This window comes from Pseudophryne corroboree, chromosome 5, assembly GCF_028390025.1.
Source record: "Pseudophryne corroboree isolate aPseCor3 chromosome 5, aPseCor3.hap2, whole genome shotgun sequence".
Taxonomy (NCBI): domain Eukaryota; kingdom Metazoa; phylum Chordata; class Amphibia; order Anura; family Myobatrachidae; genus Pseudophryne; species Pseudophryne corroboree.
The window spans coordinates 203,427,820-203,452,249 of NC_086448.1; the positions used below are offsets into that span (position 1 = coordinate 203,427,820).

General features: G+C 45.5%; 2 long non-coding RNA genes across 2 annotated transcripts in view; one reads left to right on the forward strand and one right to left on the reverse strand.

Moving 5' to 3' along the window:
* Positions 1 to 1,098: 1,098 nt before the first annotated feature.
* On the reverse strand, positions 1,099 to 2,039 carry LOC134928927 (uncharacterized). Its single transcript, XR_010178130.1, has 5 exons — positions 1,994 to 2,039; positions 1,834 to 1,901; positions 1,645 to 1,742; positions 1,469 to 1,565; positions 1,099 to 1,240 (listed from the first exon to the last, which is right to left on the reverse strand). It is a non-coding gene; the product is annotated as an uncharacterized LOC134928927 (long non-coding RNA).
* A 4,859-nt stretch (positions 2,040 to 6,898) lies between these two features.
* LOC134928928 (uncharacterized) overlaps positions 6,899 to 24,430 on the forward strand; it is a 34,731-nt gene continuing 17,199 nt past the window's right edge. The window contains exons 1-2 of the long non-coding RNA XR_010178131.1: positions 6,899 to 6,969; positions 7,062 to 7,129. This is a non-coding gene — a long non-coding RNA (uncharacterized LOC134928928). The remainder of the gene's footprint in view (positions 6,970 to 7,061; positions 7,130 to 24,430) is intronic.

Here is a 24,430-nt window from a genome sequence, read left to right on the forward strand (position 1 = left end):
GGGAGATAGTGATGCAGGGGAGAGGTAGTGGGTGACGGGGAGAGATACTGGGAGACAAAAAGACAGTGGGTGACAGAGTCCTATTTCCTCGAGTACACAGATTAAGCCCTGACGTACGCTCTAGCTGCTCCCATTGCCATGGACATGCGATAAACCTAAAAGAAGGACCAGCTGCCGAGAATGGGGTAGTGTCCCTTATACACATCATTCCAACCGTAATAATGCCACTTATACACACAGTGTCCACCATAATAGTGCCCCTTATACACATAATGTCCACAGTAGTAGTGCCACTTATACACAATAACCACCTTAGTAGTGCCCCTTACACACATAAACCGGATTACATAGCACTGCTCCAGCACACACACAGGGTTACACTGGATTGCGTAGGGGGGCATAGGTTACACTGCATAGGGTTATATACATAACTGGTGACACACACTGCACAAGGGAAGCAATCTGGAGACTGGCGGGAGGGGGGCGATAATCCCCTCCATAACACTTCAAATCACCTGCCACTGGCAAATAATACAGAAAGCAGCAGTTCTTCTCAATGGCAGCAACCTCCCTTCTCAGTTCACAGCAGATTGTGTTATGCTACTTGAGCTGGATTCGGAGGAGCACATGCCGACTGTAGGAAGTTGGCTCACCACAGGTGCTGCTCACCCTTCTACCCGGAGCTGCAGTATAGAATTAGACACCGTGTCAGCAAGTTGTATAATGAGGCTGGCACAGCGAAGCAATTACGGTGCCTCTCTACGCCAGCCTTGGTTGCCATCTCATTCGCCGCGTGTGTGGGAGATGCCTCCGGCTGCCTGATCACTGTGGCCAGCAGTGACTGGGACACTGGGGGCGAAGCTACGGGTGCCGGGAGACTGGGAACGCTCTCTAATATACACAGCAAAAATTGATTACATTTAGAAAAAAAATCTCCTAAATGACCATGCCTTGGTGCGCCTTCCCCCCCCCCCCCCCAAAAAAAAAAAAAAAAAAATGATAGAGAGAGATAGATAGATAGATAGATAGATAGATAGATAGATAGATAGAATTCCACGTGGTGGAGGGTGCACTCTCACTGTGTATAAAGTGCACAAATTTCTTCTATAGAAAATTTTTATTGTAGCCTCAAAGGTTTTCGACGTCTCAATCCAAAAACCAGGATCTTTTTCAAGAAGGGCCATACATGAATCATCAAATCCAATCATAATATAATGAAGCCGAATAATTAAAAGTACATCTAGAAAAAAATAGAACATAAACATGACTGAGCCTCCCAGGTCCCAATATATAACAATATTAGCGACAATGCTTGTATCAACATAAACTACTACATAATACCAGATTTAGAAAAAAGGAACTCATACCAAAAACAGGTGGCAGAGTAGTGAGACTACAAGGAGGAATAAAATAACACCCTGTGTTCACCACTGGTTTTAAAATGCATGCAAGGCCTACTCCTCCTCACCTCTATCAGCACATTCCAATGGGGCTGCATGTCTGAACTGCTGTATACCAAGTGTGGAGAATGTCCATATAATCACAGCTCTGCAACCAAACCACTGCTGTAATCAAAGGATATCTCTATTATAAACGTGTATCAGAATCAAATGTATATATCAAACCTTGTTACCACATAAATACCTATGGGTCTGGAAAGGTGTGCACAAGACTACACCTGGATAAGGCATTCTCCCACTCAGGGTCAACAGCTGCAGGATCTCAAAAAGGACATTCAGCCACTGTGATTACACATATACTCTGTTTAAACAATGTGCTTCTGAGGCATAGAAATATATATCAAAAAAGCCATAATCAACGATCAATAAATACCTATAGGTCCAAGAGGATACACATAGGGCAGCCCCTGGGTTAATCGTTCTCCCACATCAAATCCATAGCTACAAACAATAAATAAACCCAAATCAAAAGATTATCGGATTATACAAACATCAAACTTAATCAGTGGGACAAACCCAACATAGTTACTCACAGAATCATGTGGAACACTGCACAAACCAGGGCTGCATGCACCAACTGGATCTAAGCAGGGGATTTAAATACCCATTGACCGGGAAGTATCAAGGGTGTGAGGGGTCAACTCAAAAAGTCACCTGAATAATTATCCCAGTGGTTCTCAAACTCGGTCCTCAGGACCTCACACAGTGCATGTTTTGCAGGTAACCCAGCAAGTGCACATGTGTATTCATTACTCACTGACACATTTTAAAAGGTCCACAGGTGGAGCAAATGATTTCACTTGTGATTCTGTGAGGAGACCTGCAAAACATGCACCGTGTGGGGTCCTGAGGACCGAGTTTGAGAACCTGTGAATTATCCAAACCTTTATTCCACTTGATTAACCGTTTACCACCAGCACAAAAGGCCAAACAAGCAGCCAGCATGCCTGTGTATGCACCAACACCCACAGCACAACAGAGGGAACACACAAAACAGCGATGCATGCGCCGGGGGACCGGAAACAGGAAGTGTCATGCGTTCCAACCGCCAAGCCTGGTGGAACGCACGCTGCAAACACCCCAGCGAACACACAGCGCGCGACACCCGCACGGGGACAAAGTCCCCGCACCACGAGCACAGTCCCCCCGCCACCAAACAGACACATCCGCATCAACCCCACGGGCCAGAGGGACCGAACCGATCCACACACGCCGGGGGCCAGAAACAGAAGTCCTGTGCGTTCCAGCGGCCGAAGCCGGTGGAACGCACGCTGCTGACATAAATAGGGGATGGAAAAACGATCTAATATATTTAGAGACAAAGTGATGTTTTATATCAAAAGATGAGATCATCCCTCAAAAAAAAAAAATATATATGTATATGGTTCCTCAAAGAATCAACTGTTGAACAACATATGAAAAAGGGTCAAAAATTGTTATAGGGGACCCAGGAGGAGGCAGCAGCAATAACAATACAAAAACATAAACAAAAAAACATATAAAAAAACATACATAAAACAGTTACAATTTAAAAGACAAGCTGGCTATATAGTGAACAAACCTATACAGCAAGCATATCGGTATCTATACATTATATACTGACACCAATCGAGGGGTGCATTGGACATGTGTTGAAGATATACCATTGATAAACTGGTCAGAGGTTCCCCCTCTGTCGACTGGAGGCGATCAAGTGGGGCAGCTTAAACGGAGGGAATGTTATTGGATCAATGAATTGGACACAGTAGCCCCCAGGGGGCTCAATGAATATAATCCATTAAGTGTTTGTCTATAAGTCTCTGACCAGTTTATCAGTGGTATTGTTATTGCTGCTGCCTCCTCCTGGGTCCTCTATAACAATTTTTGACCCTTTTTCATATGTTGTTCAACAGTTGATTCTTTGAGGAACCATATACATATATATATATTTTTTTTGAGGGATGATCTCATCTTTTGATATAAAACATCACTTTGTCTCTAAATATATTAGATCGTTTTTCCATCCCCTATTTATGTCAGCAGCGTGCGTTCCACCGGCTTCGGCCGCTGGAACGCACGGGCAGTGGCGTAACTACTGCCCCCGCAGTCCTCGCGGTGGCTTGGGGGCGAGGGGCTGCGGGGGCGCCACTGATTTAGTGCAGACTGACATGCGGACGAGCGTCCGCATGTCAGTCTGCGGTCTCGTTCTCTCCCCTGCTGTTAGGAGGGACACGGAGGGCACAGCGCACGCCTCCCTGTGTCCCTCCTGGGTCTCCGGCGGCCGCGGGTCTCATAAAGGAAGTGCCGTTCGTGAGCACTTCCTTTATTACAGTGACCCGAGGCCGCCGGAGACCCAGGAGGGACACAGGAGAGGCGCGCACTGTGCCCTCCGTGTCCCTCCTAACAGCAGGGGAGCGGCGGCGGCGGAGGAAGCGGGGGGGGACGCACTGAGGGGGCATATCTGGCACTGGGGGCAAATTTGGCAAGGAGGGGGGGGTGTGTGTTAATATCTGGCACTGGGGACATATATGGCACTGGGGGGAATATCTGGCACTGGGGACATATGTGGCGGGGGGGGGGAATATCTGGCACTGGGGCATATGTGGCACTGGGGGGGCATATCTGGCACTGGGGGAATATCTGGCACTGGGGGCAAATTTGGCAGGGAGGGGGGGGGGTTAATATCTGGCACTGGGGGGGAATATCTGGCACTGGGGACATATGTGGCAGGGGGGGGGGGGGAATATCTGGCACTGGGGCATATGTGGCACTGGGGGGGAATATCTGGCACTGGGGGCATATATGGCACTGGGGGGGGATATGTGGCACTGGGGGGGGGGGGAATATCTGGCACTGGGGGCATATGTGGCACTGGGGGGGAATATCTGGCACTGGGGCATATGTGGCACTGGGGGCATATATAGCACTGGGGGGGGGGATATCTGGCACTGGGGGCATATGTGGCACTGTGGATGAATATCTGGCACTGGGGGCATATGTGGCACTGGGGGGGTATATGTGTACCTGGCACATGGGGGGGGGCTATATTTGGCACTGGGGGCATGTGAGTACCTGGCACCGTGGGGGAATATCTGGCACTGGGGACATATGTGGCACTGGGAGCACAGCCCTAGCAACAAGGACTACCTCCTGGCAACGAGCATGACACCCAGTGCATGAAACCCCTGGCAACGAGCATGACACCCAGTGCATGAAACCCCTGGCAACGAGCATGACACCCAGTGCATGAAACCCCTGGCAACGAGCATGACACCGAGGGGGCATATGGCACTGGGGGGGCACTGAGGGGGCATATATGGCACTGGGGGGGGCACTGAGGGGGCATATATGGCACTGTATGTGTACCTGGCACATGGGGGGGCTATATTTGGCACTGGGGGCACGTGAGCACCTGGCACTGTGGGGGAATATCTGGCACTGGGGGCATATATGGCACTGGGGGGGCACTGAGGGGGCATATATGGCACTGGAGGGGCACTGAGGGGGTATATGGCTCTGGGGGGGTACTGAGGGGGCATATATGGCACTGTATGTGTACCTGGTACATGGGGGGGCTATATTTGGCACTGGGGGCACGTGAGCATTTGGCACTGTGGGGGAATATCTGCACTGGGGGCATATGTGGCACTGGGGGGGGGGCTATATTTGGCACTGGGGGCATGTGAGTACCTGGCACTGGGGGGGAATATCTGGCACTGGGGACATATGTGGCACTGGGAGCACAGCCCTAGTAACAAGCACTACCCCCTAGCAACGAGCATGACACCCAGTGCATGAAACCCCTGGCAACGAGCATGACACCCAGTGCATGAAACACCTGGCAACGAGCATGACACCCTGAGCATGAAAACCCCTGGCACCGTGCATGGAACCAAGAGCATGAAACCCCTGGCAACGAGCATGACACCCAGCACATGAAACCCCTGACAACGAGCAGGTAATTGAAAAGTAATTAGAAGCCTTACTGTAGGACTTAATGTGTAATGGGCATTACGGTGTGTGGCATAATGTATCACGGACATTGCGGTGTGTGTCATAATGTGTCACAGGCATTACAGTGTATGGTATACTATATCGCGGGCATTGTGATATGTGGTATAATGTCTCAGGGTCATTGCAGTGTGTGGCATAATGTATCACGGACATTGCGGTGTGTGTCATAATGTGTCAGGCATTACGGTGTGTGGTATACTATATCACGGGCATTGTGGTATGTGGTATAATGTCTCAGGGTCATTGCAGTGTGGCATAATATATAACGGGCATTGCGGTGTGTGGCATAGGGTATAACGGGCATTGCGATATGTGTCACAGGCATTACGGTGTATGGTATACTATATCACGGGCATTGTGGTATAATGTCTCAAGGTCATTGCAGTGTGTGGCATAATGTGTCACAGGCATTGTATGTGCTATAATGTATCGGGCATTGCAGTGTGTGGTATAATGTATCACGGACATTGCAGTGTGTGTCATAATGTGTCACAGACATTGTATGTGCTATAATGTATCAGGGGCAGTGCAGTGTGTAGCATAATGTATAACGGGCATTGCGATTCCTGTCATAATGTGTCACAGGCATTATAGTGTGTGGCATAATGTGTCGGGGGCATTATGGTGTGTGCATATTGTGTCATGTGCATTATTGTGTGCGGCATAATGTCTAAGGGCCATTGCAGTATGTGGAATAATGTATACTGGGCATTACTATAAGGAGGAAAAATGACAAATAATGTAAGGGGCATGAATCAGGATTATTTTTCTTTCCTGTGGTGGCTAACGTCTGGGCGTGCAGGTTGCAAAACTGGGGTATAAGGTAGTCTTTTCCTGCAATGCCACGCCCATTCCAACAAAGTCACGCCCATTCCAACAAAGCCACGCCCCTTTTTGCAGCGCGCGCCTTCGGTGCGCGCATATTTACCCCTTTATTGCTCCCAATTATGGGGGATGGGGGGGGGGGGCGCCGAAGAATTTTTTGGCTTGGGGGAGATAAATTTCTAGTTACGCCACTGCGCACGGGACTTCCTGTTTTTGGCCCCCGGCGTGTGTGGATCGGTTCGGTCCCTCCGGCCCGTGGGGTTGATGCGGATGTGTCTGTTTGGTGGCGGGGGGACTGTGCTCGTGGTGCGGGGACTTTGTCCCCGTGCGGGTGTCGCGCGCTGTGTGTTCGCTGGGGTGTTTGCAGCGTGCGTTCCACCAGGCTTGGCGGTTGGAACGCATGACACTTCCTGTTTCCGGTCCCCCGGCGCATGCATCGCTGTTTTGTGTGTTCCCTCTGTTGTGCTGTGGGTGTTGGTGCATACACAGGCATGCTGGCTGCTTGTTTGGCCTTTTGTGTTGGTGGTAAACGGTTAATCAAGTGGAATAAAGGTTTGGATAATTATTCAGGTGACTTTTTGAGTTGACCCCTCACACCCTTGATACTTCCGGGTCAAGGGGTATTTAAATCCCCTGCTTAGATCCAGTTGGTGCATGCAGCCCTGGTTTGTGCAGTGTTCCACATGATTCTGTGAGTAACTATGTTGGGTTTGTCCCACTGATTAAGTTTGATGTTTGTATAATCCTATAATCTTTTGATTTGGGTGTATTTATTGTTTGTAGCTATGGATTTGATGTGGGAGAACGCTTAACCCAGGGGCTGCCCTATGTGTATCCTCATGGACCTATAGGTATTTATTGATCGTTGATTATGGCTTTTTTGATATATATTTCTATGCCTCAGATGCACATTGTTTAAACAGAGTATATGTGTAATCACAGTGGCTGAATGTCCTTTTTGAGATTCTGCAGCTGTTGACCCTGAGTGGGAGAATGCCTTATCCAGGTGTAGTCTTGTGCACACCTTTCCAGACCCATAGGTATTTATGTGGTAACAAGGTTTGATATATACATTTGATTCTGATACACGTTTATAATAGAGATATCCTTTGATTACAGCAGTGGTTTGGTTGCAGAGCTGTGATTATATGGACATTCTCCACACTTGGGCCAGTATTTACTAAAAATCCGAGTTTGGCCGATTTGTGTTTTTTTTTACTAAGTCCCAACACGGGAATTCACTAAGCACAAATCTCGGCAGTGTTTGGGACATTCGTAATGGTTTGAACGGCAAAGTACACAAATACGAATGAATAGACCATCGGTCAAACGCGCCTGTTATTTCATACAATACGGGAATTCACTATGCATTCGTATTTGGGTGTTAGTCTCTGAGTGGTCAATTGCGGTCGGATTTGTTTGCGATTCGTAAAAAAAGCAGCAAAAAAATAGACCTGCTTTTTTCAGCCATGTTTACATGTATTGACACTTACAAATCATTCTAACCTGAATTAGGATGCCTATAAAAGGGACACAAACTTTTCTCATGCAAAATAATTTATTTCCTTATGTTTGCTGGCCAAAACTTGTAGATTTGTAAGGCAGTACACATTTAACAACATATATCCATTATTACACACATTTGTGTTCAACTTTCAAATATTTCAAATGTTGTTGTTTCTGCATCATGTTTTTAAATCTGATTACTTATTTTTAACACACACAAACATGGCACAACAATAATGTCAGTCATTTTCGGACTGAATTATCTAAATATTACCGCCAACATATTAGGACACTTTTAGTCAACTCAATTGTGTTTTTCTTGTCAATTCCTCTAGAGAAGAAATGTAAAACAGTTACAATTCACATTGTAAATTGTATTGGTCATGGATGAATCTGCCTGGCTGCCAATTAGTCTGTCTTCTGGCTCAAAGAATGATTAGAATCTAGAAAGAGTAATGATTAGAAAAAAATCAAGTGGTCTGCTTTCTGCCTGCTTAAGATAATCTGCCTGGCTGCCAATTAGTCTGTCTGCTGTCTCAAAGAATGATTAAAATCTAGAAAGAGTAATGATTAGAAAAAAATCAAGTGGTCTGCTTTCTGCATGCTAACATCTATGTGCAGCTCAAACAACAGTTTCCTGCTAACAAAAAATACAAAGATGATAAAGTTACCAGTTATAATTAATGATGTTGTACAAATTGTCAAGGAGCTAAGTGTTATATATATTCTGTTAATCATACACTTGGTAAGTGTTTTTTTTCTCTTCTCTTTAAAGAAATGGGTGTGGTTTTTTTAATGTTTATTTTGGTGGTTGCTTGTCCTGGCCTTTGCCTTTACCACTGTCGTGTTGGCGTGCTCTGGTGGAGCGCCTTGGTGGTGATGACACTGGTGTTACATTTGGAGTAGTCGTACCAGAACTGCTGCTTGTTTGCTGTTGCTGCAGGGATCTGAGTGTTTCATTGAGGTTACTGAGGGTGGCATTGAGTTCACATGTTGCAGCATTTTGATTGTCTACAATTCTGGACATGGATTCATTGATCATTTGATTGCTTTCTAAAATATTTATATAGCTTTGCTGTTGTCTGTGCTGTTCTTCCATTATGCGCTGTAAGTTGCCCATGACATGTGTAATGTCTGCACGTATGATTTCCATGGTATTTGCAATTCTTGTGTTTGTTTCATTTTGTCTACTCAGATTTCTGCTGATTCGTCTGAGGTGAGATGGTAGGCTTGCAAACATTTGGGTCTGCCTACGCAGGCAATCTTCATTAGTGGCCTGCTGTCTAGCCCAAATGGTCCAGAACACTTGATCAGGGCCTTGTGTTACTGGTGTTGTTGGGCTGTGTTGGATTGGTGGTGTGCTTTGCTGTGGGGGAGTACTCACAGGTGCTGGGGGGCTGATTCCTTCGCTTACTGGATGCATTTCTAAAATGATTGTGTCATCCATGTCACTGTGTTGCTTTTGTTGCGGAGGGATGCTGGTACCAGGACTAGAAGCTGAAATTAAAAACATTTATCCGTTACTTATCCATATGTTTAATACATTGGTACAAAGCACTAAACATGGAACATATGTAATGGACTGGTGCTTTCAGATATCCAGCCTAGCAACATCATCACTCATTACTTAAATACATACATATGCCTGTTTGTGGCAAATGTGTCTGGTTACTTCATTCTGAAAGCAAACACATGTTGTATGGTACATCAGACATACTCCTGCCTAAAAACACATTGTAATCCATAATGTGTTGCCTTATAGTGTCTCCAACCAAAACATAGTAATGTTTTTGTATGCAGTTGGCAATGTTAAGACAAGCACACATGTGTAAATTATTCTAACAACCTTACTATTTGCAAAGCTTACACATTAGTTTTTGTTGCAGCATCTTCCACACAATGTGCTACTATATGGCTGAAGTGGACATACATATCTTTACTGGATGTTGTGTAGGCCATTTTGTTTGATTTCCATTTCATGTTTTACTGACTTGGGTAAGTATAGCAGATTTTGATGGGTATTGACTTAATGAGTTTAAGTAAATGGTTTTTTAAAGATCTGACATTTTTAATTGTTATCACAGTTTGTTACTCACAATCAAGATGAGGGGAGTGTGGTTGTCGTCTTGGAGGTGTGTCCAAAATTTGGAGTGAGGGCACCGAACAAACAGTAGATAATCTTCGTGGCGGGGTAGCCTGCTGTGGTTGGCCCTGGACATCAGACCTTGCTTTCTTTGCTGGCAGATGTTTTTTGTGGTGTGTTCCAGAAGTGCGCCTTCTGCTGCTTAAGACTTCTTTGGATGGACCTAGTATTGAAAGTGACATTTTGTTATGGCCATTCATTTACAAACCTAACCTATACTACAATGGACACTTTACCTGCTTCCGCAGCGTCATCATCATCAGATGTGATGGGAGTGACTGTAGGACGACCAGTACTGCTTTTTTTCAACACTGTAAATCCAAAAAAAATAAAAAATATTCATGCTATTGTTAATACATCCACCCATTATGCTTATAAACATTACATCTTTAAAAAATGGATGTTTTATTATGAATCTAAAAATAAGGACATTAAACACAAAAAGCACAACAACAAACCCAAAACATTGTCCAATAGCCATATGCACTATGGAAAGTGCAACACAGGGAATCATATACAGGACACAGACATAGGACACAATTCCAAAAACATACACTAAGAAGCCAAAACACACACAGCTTCATTTTCAAATAAAATGAAAAAAAAAAATAAAAAAAAAATACAGATGCGATATAGAAATAGGTCTGTGATGTGGCACTCCAAACACACATTAACACAATATGAGGCCAAAAAAATATATAATAAAAATAATAATAATAATAATAAAAAAACAGTAAGGTAACTAAGTCTGCAGTTGTTGTGTCAGTGTACAAATACAGACTCAAAATGAACCAGCAAATAGTGGCCTTGACTTAAACAATATTACATTGAGTACTAATGAAATTATACATGTAACTGCCTTCAAAGGCACTTTGCACTACTCCAGCCTCTAACATATCAACCACTGATTTGGAAACATTGCACATGGATAACTGAATTAAAAAACATAGTCCAACTTTCAAAATGTACAATGTGCAAAAGTAAAACATTATTGCTGGACAATTCAATGACACACCAAGTCCAAACTACACATGGAAAATGTACTGTCCAAAAACCACATGACATACAAGCAAGTAAGACGTTACATTGACTTTTGTATGAAACATGACCCAAAACAATGTATTTGATGACGCACACTTGAAGATGGGAGTAATATGCAACGTCACATGACACACATTTAAAACATACAGTAAGCCAGAAGTAATGTCATAGAATGTTAAGGCAAATACACATGCTCACCATCCTTCCTGGGGCGATCGGAATCCCGGACATGGGTTGCAGACACTACTTCTGGAGGGATTATAGTCCGCATGGGCTCCTCATAGTCCAGATATGTGGCAATAAAGGGCGGACCACCACCGGTTTTGCGAGCCGACTTCGCCTCCTTGGCCATTTTGGACTTGACACGTCGCTTTATGTCATAGTACTGTTTGCGGCACGTGTCCTCCGTCAGCTTCACCACCCCCTCACTATTTACAGCAGCAACTACTTTCGCCCACAACACCGTCTTCTTCCGTGTTGGCACCTTGGCGGACTCAGGCCCAAATAGCTGCCGCTGATACTTCATCAGCTCCCGCACCAATGCCACATTTTCTGCATAACTAAACTTGACATTCCGCCCAGTCTTAGTAGTGGTGCGTGGCTGAGGAGCTCTCTGACTGTCACTATCACTGTCACTTGAGGCTGCTGCAGCAACCTCACCAACCTCCTCCACCTCACTAACACTCACCTCCCCCACCTGACCGACCTCCTCCCCCTCACTAACACCCTCCACCTCACTCACCTCAGCCACCTCTGAGTCACACATAATTGTGTGACTAAACAATTAACACAGAAAAAAAAGACAAAACAAAACACTCCTCCGCTACCACTACACTAATCACACACACACACACACACACACACACACACACACACACACACACACACACACACACACACACACACACTGACAAGGGACTATAAATAAAAAAAACTTGAGCAAAAATTGAGACAAAACCAAAAAATACAAGACAACAAGAATGACAAAACTACTTTCAAACACAATACAACACTCAGAACTCGCAAAAAAATACTCCTCCAAACAAACACTACTCACCAAACTCCACTGCACAACCTCTCTCCTCGCCACTAACTAATCCCACGAGGTGCGGACGGTTTGGGGCGTATTTATATGATTGCGCACAGACACTCCTACCATCTAAAACACAACCAATCACGAACGGGGATGAAAACCAAAACTAAAAGTGAAAATGCGGCCGCGGGAAAAAAAAAACCCTGCCGTGTTTAACTTAGAAAAAAACCCAGCAAAAACAACACAAACATGTACGCAAACGACAATGACGGCCGTAAATGTGCCAAAAAAACCTGACTGGCATCGACATCGGAAAACACGAAAACAATAAACTCGAATGCTTAGTAACTTGGCGTATATAGGCCCTCATTCCGAGTTGATCGGTCGCAAGGCGAATTTAGCAGAGTTACACACGCTAAGCCGCCGCCTACTGGGAGTGAATCTTAGCTTCTTAAAATTGCGAACGATGTATTCGCAATATTGCGATTACTAACTACTTAGCAGTTTCAGAGTAGCTCCAGACTTACTCTGCCTGTGCGATCAGTTCAGTGCTTGTCGTTCCTGGTTGACGTCACAAACACACCCAGCGTTCGCCCAGGCACTCCCACCGTTTCTCCGGCCACTCCTGCGTTTTTTCCGGAAACGGTAGCGTTTTCAGCCACACGCCCCTGAAACGCCGTGTTTCCGCCCAGTAACACCCATTTCCTGTCAATCACATTACGATCGCCGGAGCGAAGAAAAAGCCGTGAGTAAAAATACTTTCTTCATAGTAAAGTTACTTGGCGCAGTCGCAGTGCGAACATTGCGCATGCGTACTAAGCGGATTTTCACTGCGATGCGATGAAAAATACCGAGCGAACAACTCGGAATGAGGGCCATAGTTTCAAAAAGTTGCATGAAAATGCACCAGATACAAGACGTGTTTAAACACTACACAAACCGACACAAACACGAATATTAGTAAATTTTGGCCCTGGTATACAGCAGTTCAGACATGCAGCCCCATTGGAATGTGCTGATAGAGGTGAGGAGGAGTAGGCCTTGCATGCATTTTAAGACCAGTGGTGAACACAGGGTGTTATTTTATTCCTCCTTGTAGTCTCACTACTCTGCCACCTGTTTTTGGTATGAGTTCCTTTTTTCTAAATCTGGTATTATGTAGTAGTTTATGTTGATACAAGCATTGTCGCTAATATTGTTATATATTGGGACCTGGGAGGCTCAGTCATGTTTATGTTCTATTTTTTCTAGATATACTTTTAATTATTCGGCTTCATTATATTATGATTGGATTTGATGATTCATGTATGGCCCTTCTTGAAAATGATCCTGGTTTTTGGATCGAAACGTCGAAACCTTTGAGGCTACAATAAAAATTTTCTATTGAAGAAATGTGTGGACTTTATACACAGTGAGAGTGCACCCTCCACCACGTGGAATTCTGGTCTACATTTGCGGACATTTCGTCTGTCGGGAGCACCCACCATTAGGAACTTTGATGAGAGTGCAGAACCCTCTTGTTTGTTTGTTTGTATGTATGTATGTATATATATATATATATATATATATTATATATATATATATATATATATATATATATATATATATATATATATATTGTACACACATATGTATTTAAAAATCTGTGTGTGTGTGTGTGCACACAGAGAGAGAGAGAAACAGCCAGGATGGAAACTACCAGGATTGACACCTCACCTCAACTCAGAGGGATGATCAGTCACCCTGCTGGTCCAAGGCTGCCTTCAGAGAGCTGGCTGACGCTTACTGTAGCTCCTGCTTCCTTCCGGGCACGGTGATGGCAGGGCAGGTCCTCACAGCCTTTCATTGCACCAGCAAATATACAATTACTGCCGGCGGCATTCAATCCGCCTGGGGAGGGGGCGGAGACTGTGGCTTCTTGCGGAAGGCTGCTGTAACAGGAATTTATTTTCCTGTATACAGCAACAGTTCTGCAGCTGCTGTGGGCCTTCAGGGAGCCTCCTGCTAGCTGTTACTGCTAGTGTTTACCTGCTAATTCCACGGCCGCGGCGGTGGTGGGACATCGCCTCCGTGGCATCACAAGTCCTGACACGTTTGCGATGCAGCAGGGAGGCCAGGCTAGTAAAGCCTTTCATTGCGCCACCACTGATATGCAATAGATGGCGGGCAGACGGCGGCGTTGGATCCGCCAGTGCCGTGGGAGAGGTTGAAGGGGGGTCGTGCCCTGGTGTTGGCGGAGGGACTCGGATGACTTGTGGAAGGCTGCTGTAGTAAGAATTTTTTTTTTCTTGTTTACAGCAGCCGCTCTGCAGATCCTGTGGGCCTATTTTAATGGGAGGCCTGGAGCTGCAGCTCCATCCGCCCCATTGTTAATCCGGCCCTGCATAAAATCCTTCATGATCGCACAATATCTTTCATGATCTATACCTGGGATCTCAATCACCAATATCTTTCGTCTTTCATATCTTCTAGTGCAGCCGTGGCCAACCTGTGGCTCTTGAGCCACATGCGGCTCTTTCTTTATTCAAATGTGGCTCCCGACACTCAGTCACCTGACCACAACAGATCCTGGAAACTGGTACACTCCAGCCAGACACACAGCAGCACTACGGCGACTGAAAACTGAGGGAGCCAGATACTGGGCTGTAGTGACATATGATGGTGGGCTGGAGTGACACAAGGGGGAGCTGGCTGGAGTGACACAGAACGATCCTGGTAGGAAAGACATAATGGGGGAGCTGGCTGGAGTGATACAGGAGGGTGCTGGCAGGAGAGACACAATGGGGAGCTGCTGGAGTGACACATGGAGGAGCTGAAGTGTATTATGTGAATATGGCTCTTTCAATATATTTTATGTGGATCTGGATCTTTAAATTATTTTATATGGAAGTGTCTTTTTCAAAGTATTTTATGTTGATTCTGGCTTTAAAATGTATTTTGTTGTGGATCTGGCATTTTCATTTATTTTATATCAGGGGTGTGGCCTAGCAGGCACAAGGTTACACCCCATTTTTGCACACGCTCCTTCGGCTTGATGTCGGCTCTTTGACATACCTAACAAGATTTGTTGGCGCTTTGTCTATGACTGGTTGGCCACCCCTGTTCTAGTGTGGATGGGCTTAAGGCCCATACACACTGGGCGATTTTGAGCTGAAAGCAGCTCACTTTTGGTGTGTTAAGCTGCTTTAAGCTCAAAGCCGCCCAGTGTGTATGGCCAAACAATGAGCGGTGAGCTCTGATGCGCGCTCCAGCTTCATCGCTGGTGGCCGCCATTCATCTACTGGTATTACCAGTAGATGAACGGTGAGATGAACGGCTTTCCATAGCGTCCTGCTATGGAAAGCCGCTCACCCCCGCTGACATCGCTGGGCAGTGGGGAAAAGTGCTCAGTGTGTATGAACCTTTAGGCTTTGCATGCAACTTGCATCATAGTGGTGCCACTCCTGTAATTTTTATTTCTTTGTTGGATAAGACAGTGGTGTTAGGTATATTTACTGTATATAGCCTACCAATATGCAATATATAAGATTAAGATATCATACAGTGGTTTGTAACTTAGTAATAAGTATTATTTATTAAATGTGCCGTAAAAGGGCGTTAGTGTGCTCTGTGCCGCCCCCTGAGCGCATGATGTCGCACGTAGGGGGTGGAGCCACCAGCACCTGGAACTGTAGCACATCCCGGAGCAGCTTGAGGATGCTCCAAACAACTATACAGACTGCAGGGTGCATGCTCGGAGCATCCAAAGGATACTTCAGGTGGCACTGCAGCAGCCATACTGGTTCCGTTCCAGCAATGTCTTCTGATCTCAGAATTGGTGTGTTGTACTTGTCACGCAATTGGAGTCACACCACCATGGGGTCCAGGGTCCGTGCGCTGCCAGTACGGCTGCTCGCGGTGCTGCAGGGCCTTGCAGGGACACGGCGCGGCCGGCAGTGGGTATGATGCAGCTTCCGGGAGGCCGGGAGTGTGAGTGACCAGGCTAGCCGCAGTGCTCCTGTGTGTCTGCAATATGGGAGGCGGCCATGTTGGAGAACAGAATGGCTCTGTAACCAGTGGGGGCTTTCACTGGGTAAGTGATAAACCAATCCAGTAGCCTTTCTCCCTATAAATAGGCTTGGTTTTATGCACTCTCTGTCAGTGCTTTGTTGGTGCTTAACAGAACCCTAGCTCTGTGCTCCCACAGTTTCTGTGTATATCCTGGTTCCTGCACCGCTCTCAGCGTTTGCCAGCCTACCCTCGCTGTGTGATACCCGCCAGCTCTCCAGCACTCTGCCCACAGTAAACCGTTCGGTGGAGTCCCATGGAAGCCTGCTTGCTTTCTTCTTAGTTCTTCAGCCATGTCCTTCAAACATCCAGTACTCGCAATCCTTCACAGTTCTCCAGCCTTGTCTTTCAAATATCCAGTACTCGCAATTCTTTACAGTTCTCCAGCCTCGTCTTTCAAATATCCAGTACTCGCAATTCTTTACAGTTCTCCAGCCTCGTCTTTCAAACATCCAGTACTCGCAATTATTCACAGTTCTTCAGCCACAAATCCGGAATCCAGCTTCCTACAGAGTTCTTCAGCCACCTCCACCAAATATTCTTTACTCACAATTCTTCACAGTTCTCCAGCCACAAATCCATAATCCCGCTTTTTTCAGAGTTATTTGTCACATTTTTCAAATATCCAGCATTTACAATTCTTCACAGTTCTTCAGTCACAAATCCGGCATCCAGAATTCTGCAGGATTCTTTAACCTAGTCTGCAAACATCCAGTGACCTCATTTCTTCTGGAACTCTTCAGCTGTATCTTCAAATATTGCTTCAGTGTTCTTCAGTCACATCTTCATATATCCAGTATCCACAATCTTCCCGATTGTATAACTAGTTCCAGTAATCCACTATACTTGCCTCCCTTGTTTCAGTCACTCTCTAAACTCAATTGGCCTGCTACACAAGAATCTGTGTATCTCTTATTTAATAAAATATATGAAAAGAAATTACCTTTGTCCACCTTGCTTTCTCCACACAGGGGCATCTTCTCCTTCAGCTAGTCTGAGTCCCATGGATTCACAAGAACAATTTGCCGTGACAGTACTAGGCTGTGACATAATAGATGAGTGCCATTACCAACATGGAGGAGCTTCACAGATGTGTGTGTCTATGCTTCCACACCACCTCTATCTATGCGCTTAGTTTAATAGTCATCAGCACACAGTTTCACCAGCTCTATTCTTGGTACAATACAGTCGATACCTCTGAAAAACAGACAGTTCTCTGAGTATGGACAATACTACATAGCATGCAATTTTGTCTTTTAACCCATTGCCCATATTCACTAAACCTTGTCTACATACAAAGGCCCTATTGCCACCCAGTTATACCCATTCAGCCGCAACTGGGGTGCAACTTAGATGACTACAATACTGGTTGGTCAGACTATGGCCCTCATTCCGAGTTGTTCGCTCGCTAGCAGATTTTAGCAGCATTGCACACGCTAGGCCACCGCCCTCTGGGAGTGTATCTTAGCTTAGCAGAATAGCGAACGAAAGATTAGCAGAACTGCTACTAAATAATTCTTTGCAGTTTCTGAGTAGCTCCAGACCTACTCACAGATTGCGATCAGCTCAGTCCGTTTAGTTCCTGGTTTGACGTCACAAACATGCCCTGCGTTCGGCCAGCCACTCCCCCGTTTCCCCAGACACTCCCGCGTTTTTCCCTGACACGCCTGCGTTTTTTAGCACACTCCGGGAAACGCTCAGTTACCACCCAGAAATGCCCCTTTCCTGTCAATCATTCACTGATCAGCAGTGCGACTGAAATAACTAAGTTAAATAACTAAGCGCATGCGCCCTGCGTGCCTTGCGCATTTTGCAACAAATCGCAGCATAGCGAAAATCGTCAACGAGCGAACAACTCGGAATGACCCCCTAAGTGTACACTCAGCTCCGGAGCTTGCGCAGTGTAAAATGAACCTGTGTACAACTACTGTATATATTAGCCTTACTGCATTTTAGGTGCCCCTAAAATCCTGGTGGGTTGCAGTTAAAATACCGGCGTTCCGGATGCTGACGCCAAAATCTCAACAGCTAACAATGTCGACAGCTGGAATCCCAGCGCACCATGACTATTCCTACTTGTGGGTGTCCACAACACCAATAGAGTGGGAATAGATCCTGTGATGAGAGCAGTGAGCCACCAAGCCTGCAGCATGGCGAGCGCAGTCAGCCTGCGAGGGTACTTTTAGCACTCGCCCCACTGCTGGCATTCTAGTGGGCAAGATGCCGCTGTCAGGATATTGACAGCCGGCATCCCGTTCGGCGGGAAAACGTACGTAATCCATCCTGGCACCCTAGTTGACCACCTTGATTTGGATAATGGTGATGCTGAAATGGTCTCAAGTTCTATCTGGTCTCAGCATAAAATCTGCAAATAGATGTTGAATCTGCAGAGTCCATATTTCAGACTTGTTGCGCCAGACTCTTTTGGTGTATTTGTGGAAGTCATTATTTTACAGTGTGTTCCTTACTGTTTCTCTGTTTTGTACTGTAGTTTATGCCAGTGGTTCTCAAACTGTGTGCTGTGGCACCCTGGGGTGCCGCAGGACACTTGTAGGCAGAGGCGGATTGGCCATAGGGTTTACAGGGATGATCCCCGGTGGGCCGATGCACCCGCGGGGCCTGTTTTGTTTGAGGACATGTGGTCCTATTTATAGACATAATTAATAAGATGCAAAATAATTTGCATATATGAAATTTTTTTTGCCACTTAGCCTGTGATTGCAGATGATCTAGTGTATGCTCTGTCTGCCTGCTTGACTGACATACAAGATTGAGTGAATAGTGATTGGGATACGGTTGGTGTAATAAGCAAGAAAATATATCTTTCTAAAGAATTATATAGTTTCCTAAATTCTAAAGGTGTATCATATAATGTGCTCATAATAAGTCTTAGGGGGAGGGTGCTGCTGACATGGCCCATGGCTAGACCTTACACCTCTGGTGCTGCCCATGTGGGGCCACTAGTACAAATTTTTCCAGGGCCGCTTTTTGTTCCCAATCCGCCCCTGCTTGCAGGGGTGCCTCAGGTTGGTGGTCCAGGACCAATTCAAACTATTATCACTTTAATAGGCAAAACCAGTGCTGGTGGCTGCTAATCATAAAATATGTGGACAAACAGAAGCAAATCTTGTCCTTCACCACACAATAGAACCTAAGGGTGACATACTGTATAACACAATTTAAGTAATGTGATATTTTTTCTTAATTTTCTCAATAAGAAACTTTTGGCCTAGAGATGCGGTGAAGAAAAATTCTAATACTCTATGGCGCTGTGATTCAAAAAAGTTTGGGAATCACTGGTTTATGGGTTGACAGGTAGTTAGCTTGCCCATCACAGTTCTCTTTTCAATTTATTTATAGAGAAGTCCATCTCTAAGATTGGGCTTAGTTATGTCATAATCCTGACTGTATTTCTCATATTCTGTGGCTTACCTCAGCATATCCTGTACCTGCATCTGTTTCAGCTCAGCATGAAGACTGCAAATCTGTGTTGCTTACTCTTGATTAGCCACCTGAGTAGGAATTCCTCTGAGTAATCAGTAATCAGCCGTGTGCAGCATTTGATTTCCCAATGTGTTCAGCTCTCTGGTGTTTAGGCCGATAAAGGCAGCATCCTCTGTAAATTTTTAGAAGTTCAGGCTTCAGTGTTTTTTCCGGCCTGCTAGGCCTCACTCCACATCAGAGCATAACCTGGAGTACTGATGTGACAAGGTCTGATCACCTGACCATGAGCTATCCAATCCTGTGCCAGCCTGAGAGTCCCTGAATCATCTTACTCTATTCACCAATCACCAAGGACCTAGAGGTATAAGTAGAGAGACCTGTGTTTCAGAAGCTGCCAGTTCCTTGAATCACACAACTCAGTATGAACTTAGTAGGTGAGCTCCCTAAGAGGTAACACTAATTACTTTAGTTCTTGTAAACCTTTGCTCTTTTGCTACCCAGTCCGGATTACAGTTGTGGTACCAGTTATATCCTGTACCAACCCGGATTACAGTGGCGCTACCCGTTATATCGAGCACCAACCCGGATTGCAGTTGCGTTACCAATTATATCCAGTACTAACCTGGATTACAGTTGCATTATCAGTTATATCCGGTATCATCACGGATTACAGTTGCGTTACCAGTTATATCTGGTACCAACCCAGTTCACAGTGCAATACCAGTTGTACCGGTACCCAGCCCAGTTCACAGTGCATACCCAGTTATAACGGTACCCAGCCCGGTTCACAGAGCGTTACTAGTCATATCCGGTAACCAGCCCGGTTCAGTCATATCCGGTAACCAAAGCAGCATATCACCAATATATTCACCATCCTGTTCTCAACACCAAGTCCCTGGTGTTCCTGTGTTCAGGATATGGCTCCCTCTGCCGAGGCGCGGGTTCGACTCCCGGTCAGGGATTGCTCCTTGCATCTTCATCACATTGTTTCCCGCACACAGTCCTCCAGTCAGAGGCGTAGCGTGAAGACATGACACCCGGAGCAGGGTCATGTCACGGTGCCCCCACCCACCACCACCACCACCACCACCACCACACATACATACACAGGCAGATTTAGAACTCATGGGGCCCTAAGCAAGACACAGATTTGGGCCCCCCTTCCTTAAACAATTCTCAGTGTACAGCCCCCCACCAATTGTAGCAGACAGGCCCCCACTCATTGTGCTGCCCCCCAGTCAGTGTATGAACCCCAATCTGCTCCCCGCCCAATTATAGAAGGCAGATGGTAGTTGTACTAGTGTACTTAAAATCAAACTTTGACCAGCAGGGCCCCCTGGGACCAACGGGGCCCTAAGCAGCCACTTTGGTTGCATTGCGGTAAATCCTCCTCTTCATACATACATACATACATACATACATACATACATACATACATACATACATACATACACACACACACACACACACACACACACACACACATTTAGGCAAAGACATACATAAACACACACATATACACCTGCACGGTATCCGTTTAGATGGTCGACCATGTTATGGTCGACCACTATTGGTCGACACTGACATGGTTGACATGGACACATGGTCAACACATGAAAATTGTTGACACATTAAATGTCGACACATGAAAAGGTCGACATGAGTTCTTCACATTTTTTTCTTTTGGGGAACTTTTCCATACTTTACGATCCACGTGGACTACGATTGGGAACAGTAATCTGTGCCGAATGCAGCGGTAGCGGAGCGAGGCACCTTGCCCGAAGCATAACAAGCGAAGTGAGCCATGCGAGGGGACGCGGTGCACTAATTGGGGTTCCCCGTCACTTTACGCAGAAAACGACACAAAAAAGTAAAAAAACTCATGTCGACCTTTTCATGCTGCGACCATCTGTCCATGTCGACCATGCCAATGTCGACCAATAGTGGTCGACCTAATGACTGTCGACCATAACATGGTCGACCATTCATACCGGAACCCACATACACACACACATAAACATACAAATATACACACAGACATACAAAAACACACACATATACACAGACATATAAACACAAACATACATAAACACACACATATACTCACAAATACTGTATACAAAGATATATACACATAAACACACACATATACACACAGACATACATAAGCACACACATATACATATATATATATATATATATATATATACACACACACAGACACAGACACACACACACACACACACACACAAACACATATGCACACAGACCTATACACACATTAACAAACAAACACTACATTTACACACTCACAAACGCATACATACATACACACAGACATGTACACATAAACACACAGTATACACAGACATACAAATATACACACATTAATTCTCACCAAGTGGGCAGCAGCAGAGCAGCTCCTTGTTCTAGCCTGGAGGAGCGGAGCTTCTATGTGATTGACCCCTGTGGGTAGAAGAAAAGGACTGAGGAAAGGGAAGGGGTGGCCATTACACTAGAGATGAGCGGGTTCGGTTCCTCGGAATCCGAACCCGCCCGAACTTCAGTTTTTTTTACACGGGGCCGAGCGACTCGGATCTTCCCGCCTTGCTCGGTTAACCCGAGCGCGCCCGAACGTCATCATCCCGCTGTCGGATTCTCGCGAGGCTCGGATTCTATCGCGAGACTCGGATTCTATATAAGGAGCCGCGCGTCGCCGCCATTTTCACACGTGCATTGAGATTCATAGGGAGAGGACGTGGCTGGCGTCCTCTCCGTTTATAGAGAAGAGAGTGAGACTAGAGTAGAGAGAGACACAGTAGTAATTTTGGGGAGCATTAGGAGGAGTACTTTAGGAGGAGTACTACTACTTGCTGAAGTGATAGATAGATAGTGTGACTGTATAATGTATATCTGACTTGTGGGGGAGACACTGACAGTGGGGAGCAGTTAGAGTCTGAGAGCAGGACTTGCTGCCAGAGTGCCACACTGCCATTGTGACCACACTGACCACCAGTATAATATATATTGTGATTGTCTGCTTAGGAGTACTACTTGCAAGTTGCTGATAGTGTGACCAGTGACCTGACCACCAGTTTAATAATCACCACCAGTTTAATATATATAATATATATATATATATATATATATATATAATTGTATATAATATATATATATATATAATATTGTATACCACCTACCCGTTTTTTTTTTTTCTTTCTTCTTCTTTATACATACTACTATAGTAGCTTACTGTAGCAGTCTGCGGTGCTGCTGAGCTGACAGTGTCCAGCAGGTCCGTCATCAGTCATTACATAATAAATATATATTATATACCTGTCCGGCTGCAGTACTAGTGATATTATATATATATATATATATATATATTGATTTCATCTCATTATCATCCAGTCTATATTAGCAGCAGACACAGTACGGTAGTCCACGGCTGTAGCTACCTCTGTGTCGGCAGTCGCTGGTCCATCCATAATTGTATACCACCTACCCGTGTTTTTTTTTTTTTTTTTCTTCTTTATACATACTACTATAGTAGCTTACTGTAGCAGTCTGTGGTGCTGCTGAGCTGACAGTGTCCAGCAGGTCCGTCATCAGTCATTACATAATAAATATATATTATATACCTGTCCGGCTGCAGTACTAGTGATATTATATATATATATATATATTGATTTCATCTCATTATCATCCAGTCTATATTAGCAGCAGACACAGTACGGTAGTCCACGGCTGTAGCTACCTCTGTGTCGGCAGTCGCTCGTCCATCCATAAGTATACTAGTATCCATCCATCTCCATTGTTTACCTGAGGTGCCTTTTAGTTGTGCCTATTAAAATATGGAGAACAAAAATGTTGAGGTTCCAAAATTAGGGAAAGATCAAGATCCACTTCCACCTCGTGCTGAAGCTGCTGCCACTAGTCATGGCCGAGACGATGAAATGCCAGCAACGTCGTCTGCCAAGGCCGATGCCCAATGTCATAGTACAGAGCATGTAAAATCCAAAACACCAAATATCAGTAAAAAAAGGACTCCAAAATCTAAAATAAAATTGTCGGAGGAGAAGCGTAAACTTGCCAATATGCCATTTACCACACGGAGTGGCAAGGAACGGCTGAGGCCCTGGCCTATGTTCATGGCTAGTGGTTCAGCTTCACATGAGGATGGAAGCACTCAGCCTCTTGCTAGAAAAATGAAAAGACTCAAGCTGGCAAAAGCACCGCAAAGAACTGTGCGTTCTTCGAAATCCCAAATCCACAAGGAGAGTCCAATTGTGTCGGTTGCGATGCCTGACCTTACCAACACTGGACGTGAAGAGCATGCGCCTTCCACCATTTGCACGCCCCCTGCAAGTGCTGGAAGGAGCACCCGCAGTCCAGTTCCTGATAGTCAGATTGAAGATGTCAGTGTTGAAGTACACCAGGATGAGGAGGATATGGGTGTTGCTGGCGCTGGGGAGGAAATTGACAAGGAGGATTCTGATGGTGAGGTGGTTTGTTTAAGTCAGGCACCCGGGGAGACACCTGTTGTCCATGGGAGGAATATGGCCGTTGACATGCCTGGTGAAAATACCCAAAAAATCAGCTCTTCGGTGTGGAAGTATTTCACCAGAAATGCGGACAACATTTGTCAAGCCGTGTGTTGCCTTTGTCAAGCTGTAATAAGTAGGGGTAAGGACGTTAACCACCTCGGAACATCCTCCCTTATACGTCACCTGCAGCGCATTCATAATAAGTCAGTGACAAGTTCAAAAACTTTGGGCGACAGCGGAAGCAGTCCACTGACCAGTAAATCCCTTCCTCTTGTAACCAAGCTCACGCAAACCACCCCACCAACTCCCTCAGTGTCAATTTCCTCCTTCCCCAGGAATGCCAATAGTCCTGCAGGCCATGTCACTGGCAATTCTGACGAGTCCTCTCCTG